The sequence below is a fragment of the Myotis daubentonii genome, chromosome 4 (genome assembly GCF_963259705.1).
Source record: "Myotis daubentonii chromosome 4, mMyoDau2.1, whole genome shotgun sequence".
In the NCBI taxonomy this organism is placed as follows: domain Eukaryota; kingdom Metazoa; phylum Chordata; class Mammalia; order Chiroptera; family Vespertilionidae; genus Myotis; species Myotis daubentonii.
In genome coordinates this window covers 93157704-93164168 of record NC_081843.1, presented here as the reverse complement: position 1 = coordinate 93164168, position 6465 = coordinate 93157704, and the positions used below count along the sequence as shown (strand labels likewise).

Below are 6465 nucleotides of genomic sequence, written 5' to 3'. Positions count from 1 at the left end.
TCTCTGAAAATCAATAAAAAATATATTTAGAAAAGAAATAAGAAGTTAGGTCTATAAAAAAAACACTATGACAACACAAACATGTTGGCCTTGGTATTACTGTTTTGATGAAAAAATAAAGTTAAATTCTTTGTCAAGAGAAAACAAATGGGATTTGCTGACATGATGAGAGAAGAAAAATTAATAAAGAGTTCAAGATCTTGAGAGTGTTGATTGGGTGAGTGATGATACCATTAAACAAAACAGGAAGCATGAAGATGGATCAGGACTACTGGGAGGACAGTGATGAGTTTAGTTTTTGTTGAATTAGATTGAATTGCTGATGAAACATTTAAACTGGGTTGCCCCATGTAAGGAGAAGATTGAGTCTGTTCAGCAACTGAAACAGATTCTTTATGAGCATAATATCTTTTCTCTAAAATTTTCTACAACCATTAGAGAAATTTATGCATGTGAAATAAAGTCATAATGCAGTATTTAGGGTTCCCATTTGTAATGGATGATGTTTTTTTTGTTTGTTTGTTTATTTTCTTTGGTTTTTCCTTTACCACATATGGAAAATCTCTGGGTAATGAAATGATACTTCTTTGTTGTTTTTTTGTACATTTTCAAGTTTAACCATTATAAGCCAAGTATCATAGTGACTCATGTACTTTTTCATATAGTATCTATATCCAGAGAAAATGAAATACTTTGCACCTAACCATCATCTACTCATCCATTAGAAAAATGCAAAATTTTTTTATGTTAAACATAAATTATATGTTCTTCTCTTTTTATTCTTACTTTTGACAGGCAATCTATTAAGGAACTTCCTAAATTTAAATATATATATATATATATATATATATATATATATATATATATTAAAATTGATTAATTTGAATCAAAAATTATAAAAATGTTTGATTCAAGTTGTTTTGTATTTTAAGTTATGAAATAGCATTCAAATATTTTTACATTCTGATTTTATTCCATAGGGTTATATAAAGTAAACCTCACAATGCCCTTTGTTTATATTTATGGATATGAACATTTCACTGGTTAAAAAACAAAAACTGAGCATCTGTATTCATTATCCAACTTCCTTACTTTTTTGTTGTTGTTGTTACTTTTTAAGTCTCTTGTTCTCATTGCTGTTGGGATTTTTACCCCAGGTATAAATAAATAGGTGTGAATCCCGCCAATTCTGGGTGATTGATCTCTGCATTACCAGACAGCTCACAACATTATCTAGTAATTATACCATTCAGACACAGAGATTGTATTATTTCAAATTGCCTGGAAGGATAACAATTTATCAAACTTGCTGAAAGAAGAGCCTCTTTGCCTTAAAGTGATCACTTTTCTCTCTGTTCAGTTGCTTTATCTAATAGAATGAGTCCAGAAGGCTTTCATCTACCGTCTTTTCCTACTCTTTTCATTTTTATTCTCTTTGGCCATTAAGCAGCTGAAAGAAGATAGACAGTGTTTCCTGTCATATTTTTATCTCAGGACAACAGAGATTCAGATTCTATAATTTGATACCAAAGCACAAGACAGGTTAAGCAATAGGATTTCAGAGTGCCTCGACCAAACTCATAGCTGTTCTATACCATTGAGTTTTCCAAGACACATTTAATTATGAAAAGAATGCTATAAAAATAAAAATACTATAAATCAGAGAGGTGAGTTTCTAATCGAATCCTGCTAAATTTTTAATGAGAAAGACATTATATATTTCTGAGATCTAGGAAAAGGAATAAAACCTAAATTACAAATTATGACCATGACTTGTCAGTATGAACACACTCTTGCTTCTCAAGGATAGTTATTTACTCTTCTTTTAGTTACAGTATAACTGACAGTGATGTTATGCACAGATATTTCACATTGAATATTGGGACATTGAGAGATGGAAAAGAAATGGCCAAAACTTTGGAAAACCATGACCTAAAAAGAAAGGTTACAGATTATTATGAACCTCGTTTCCAAACAAAGGAATCATTGCCATATGATAAAGCAGAATGTGACTGGTTAATGTTGTTTCAACTTGATTGAGCTAAAAGGATGCCAAAGAAGCTGGTAAAACATCATTTCTGAGTGTTTCTTTGAGGGTGATTCTCGAGGAGATTAGCACTTAAATGAGTAGGACTGGTTAAAGAAGAGCGCCTTGAGGAATGCAGGTGAACATCACCCAACCTGCTGAGAAACTAAATAGGACAAAAAGGTAGAGAAAGGAAGAATTTGAATTTTGTTGGAACTAGGACACCCATCTTCTCCTGCCCTCAGACAAAGGCACTCTGGTTCTTGGCCCTCAGACTTGGATGGGGACTTACACCATCAGCCTTCCCCACAATATTCCAGCCTTTGGACTCAGACCCAGACTTAAACCACTGGCACCCCTGGTTCTCAGGCCTTTGGACTGGGACTAAATTACATCACTGGCTTTCCTGGATCTCTGGTTGCTGACAGCAGATCATTGGACTTGGCCTCCACGACAACCACATGAGCCAGTTCCCGTAATAAATCCCTTCTTATACACCTATGTGTATTGGTTCTGTTTCTCTGGAGAACCCTGACTAATCCTGAGGGCTTTTCAAGTGTATCTTAAAACAGATGGGTTAAGGTAACTCAAGAGCTTTCTGACATTGAAAAGCTGTGAAGAAAGATAAAGGCAGCAAAGAATATTGAGAAGGAACATATAATATTAGAATGAAGATTGCCCAATTCTGTAAATGTACCATAAACCATTGAATTGTACTCTTTAAGTGGGTGAGCTGTGGGATACATATACATTATTTTTCAGTAAAGGTGTTTTTAAAAATATGTGAATTTATTACTTTCATTTAAAAATAAATTCTACAAATTCACTTTTCAAATATATGTTATCTTTTATTGCTATTTCAATCCCCCAAAATATTAAAATGGGAGGTAAAATATATAACTAGTATTGCCCAAAGGACTCTTAAGAAAATATGATGTGTAGCCATGGGATCTCCAACTGCACTCGAGAGCAACCTGGAGAGACTTTGACAGCTCAGCTCAGATCAGCTGCGTCTGTCACTCACCTTTCTTATATATATAAAATTATTTTTCATGTTTGATATTGGCAGATCTAGCTTTAAATAAATTGCAGCAGTTTATAAACACATTCTAATTAATGTACATTAATTAAGCATCATTATGTTTAAAATATGTTTAAAATAATCTCATAGCACCATTTTTTCTTCCCTGTTGACAAAGATCACTCTATTATATAGCTTTCTCTCTCTCTCTCTCTCTCTCTCTCTCTCTCTCTCTCTCTCTCTCTCTCTCTCTCTAATAGAGTGATCTTTGTCAACGGGGAAGAAAAAATGGTGCTATGAGGAGATTTCTATGCACTTTAGTATGTAATTTCCTTGGTGTCAGACTTTTTAGTCTTGCTTCCCACTTTTGTCCTTACATGATATTATTTTACTTTCCCTCTTATATTCCCTGTGAGATGTCAATTATTAACAAGAGATGTGATCCTACAAACAAAACTGAAGAAGAAAAAAAAACAAATAAAATAAGCAGCTATTGTTGCCGGGAGCCGGTCCATCCTTGCTGTTTCAAGGGACCTGGCATATATGGCATACGGTTCTTAATATGTTTGCTCACCTTCTTGGCGCTGTGTTTTAACCAAAGTCACCTCTCCGAGAAAGGTTGAATCCCAAGGTAGGGATTTTCCCCTGAAGTTAGGGAGGGAATAAAATCCCTCAACTAAGTGCCAGGCGGGTAATTAATCCCTTTAACTACGAACAATCATGCTTAAACTACATAATCTTTCCTCCCTGGAATGGAGATAAGAAACGCCCTAACCTTTGTAATAGAGATTGATAGGATTGAATCAACTGGTATAAATACAGTTGTAACAAGACAGAAACACACAGAACTTCAGAGACAGAACTTATAAGACAGAACTTCAGAGACAGGGCTTGGAAGACAGGACCAAGAGAGACAGAGCCTAGGCTCAGAACCTACACAGAACGTTCTCTAGAGACAGAAGAACTTCGCTGGAGAGAGCATGCCGGAGGATCCTGGACAGGGACTGGCCTCAGAGCCTAGAGACAGAGCCTAGCGGGAGAACATGGCAAGGGATCCTGGACTGAACCTGACTGCGGAGATTGGCAGGAGAGCCTGACTAGAACCTGGTGACTGGACCTGGCTGGAAATCCTAAGCAGAACCTCTCTGGAGATCCAGACCAGAACTTGGCTGGAGATCCTGGCTAGAGATCCTGGCTAGGCTGCTGATCAACTGAACACTGTCTCCGTGTCATTCCTTCTTCGCCGACTCCGTCCACACCTTTGGGGAACCCCTGGACCCGCTGGGGCAGGACCCCGGCATATGGCGCCCGAACAGGGACCCCTAGGTAAGCGCCCCGCACTCGGGATGGATTGGACTCCACCGTAGGAAGAGGGTGGATAGTCTTCGCCGACTCCGTCCACACCTTTGGGAACCCCTGGAACAGGATTCCCATAGGTAAGCCCCCCCCCCCATTGAGAACCCCCACACTCGGGACGGATAGGACTCCACCAGGGTGCTACAGACCCCCCTATAGAGGATAAGTAGGGTAAGAAGGTGGATAGTGCAGAACTTAGATTGAGAAGATGTGCCATACTGAGTCCAAAGAAAGAAGACTATATTGATCCTTAGATTGAGAAGATGTGCCATACTGAGTCCAAAGAAAGAAGACTCTGTATTGATCTTTAGATTAAGAAGATGTGCCATACTGAGTCTAAAGAAAAAAGACTCTGTATTGATCTTTTAACATATATGCTTGCTAGCAGAGGAATTAAGGTTACTCCCAGTCAGATGGAACATTTTATACAAGAAATACGTCCATGCTTTTCTGAGGAAGGAAAGGTGCCGGAAAGGTAAATGTAGAGGCATGGGAGAAGGTAGGCCCAAGGAGCCTTATCCTTAACCCCACTGCAGCCTTTCCACCCCGGGAAAGTGCAGGATTGGCAAGCTCTCCCTGGGGTGATAGATCAGGACTCAGGTAATAGCAGAAAGCGCCAATCCTACTCTTAAAATGGATACAAGAGAGCGTTTCAGGTTTTTCTTTTTAATGCTTGCTTTTAAAAAATAAAAAAGGGGGAATTTGCCGGGAGCCGGTCCATCCTTGCTGTTTCAAGGGACCTGGCATATATGGCATACGGTTCTTAATATGTTTGCTCACCTTCTTGGCGCTGTGTTTTAACCAAAGTCACCTCTCCGAGAAAGGTTGAATCCCCAGGTAGGGATTTTCCCCTGAAGTTAGGGAGGGAATAAAATCCCTCAACTAAGTGCCAGGCGGGTAATTAATCCCTTTAACTACGAACAATCATGCTTAAACTACATAATCCTTTCTCCCTGGAATGGAGATAAGAAACGCCCTAACCTTTGTAATAGAGATTGATAGGATTGAATCAACTGGTATAAATACAGTTGTAACAAGACAGAAACACACAGAACTTCAGAGACAGAACTTATAAGACAGAACTTCAGAGACAGGGCTTGGAAGACAGGACCAAGAGAGACAGTGCCTAGGCACAGAACCTACACAGAACGTTCTCTAGAGACAGAAGAACTTCGCTGGAGAGAGCATGCCGGAGGATCCTGGACAGGGACTGGCCTCAGAGCCTAGAGACAGAGCCTAGAGGGAGAACATGGCAAGGGATCCTGGACTGAACCTGACTGCGGAGATTGGCAGGAGAGCCTGACTAGAACCTGGTGACTGGACCTGGCTGGAAATCCTAAGCAGAGCCTCTCTGGAGATCAAGACCAGAACTTGGCTGGAGATCCTGGCTAGGCTGCTGATCAACTGAACACTGTCTCCGTGTCATTCCTTCTTCGCCGACTCCGTTCACACCTTTGGGGACCCCTGGACCCGCTGGGGCTGGACCCCGGCATATTGTCATCACATATCTGTTGTATCCATTGTCTAAGCTCAAGCTGCCTTATTTGTTACTGAAAAACAAAGTTATTTTTAAATTTCTCCAATTGCTCTACAGCATAAGAAATATTTTTGCATAATAAAGAAATAGTGGAGTTTCATACAGCACAAAATGTTGCTAGAGTCCATATCATAACAGTTAATAATTAAGATGCATTCCTAAATTATAAAATATATTATAGTAATCTCCATAACACCAAGATCAAATTGATTACATTGAAATTAAAAACGCCTGGTGTTCCATGTGTCTTCCTAAGGAGACCTCCTCACAGGTTCTAGAAGGCAATGCCAAGAGGAAGGGCCCCCTTGGTGCAATTCAATGCCACTATGTATTTTTATTTTTTTAACTCTGGCAGTGGCACTTGGGAGCATGCTGTTCCACAGCAGGTGGGATTTTTAATGCTCAGTCATCTTGTGACAGTGGATGGATCCAGCAAAAGCAGTCCCTCTGAGGTATATTTAATGTGAGAAAAAATTCTGGCTTAAGGCCTATAATTGTTGTAGGTGAGGGAGATAAAAGTCAATT

At 39.2% G+C, this 6465-nt stretch overlaps 1 non-coding gene across 1 annotated transcript; it reads left to right on the top strand.

Annotated features, from left to right (window-relative positions):
* Positions 1-2927: 2927 nt before the first annotated feature.
* On the top strand, positions 2928-3063 carry LOC132233969 (small nucleolar RNA SNORA44). The gene has a single exon (XR_009452808.1). It is a non-coding gene; the product is annotated as a small nucleolar RNA SNORA44 (small nucleolar RNA).
* The last annotated feature ends 3402 nt before the right edge of the window (positions 3064-6465 follow it).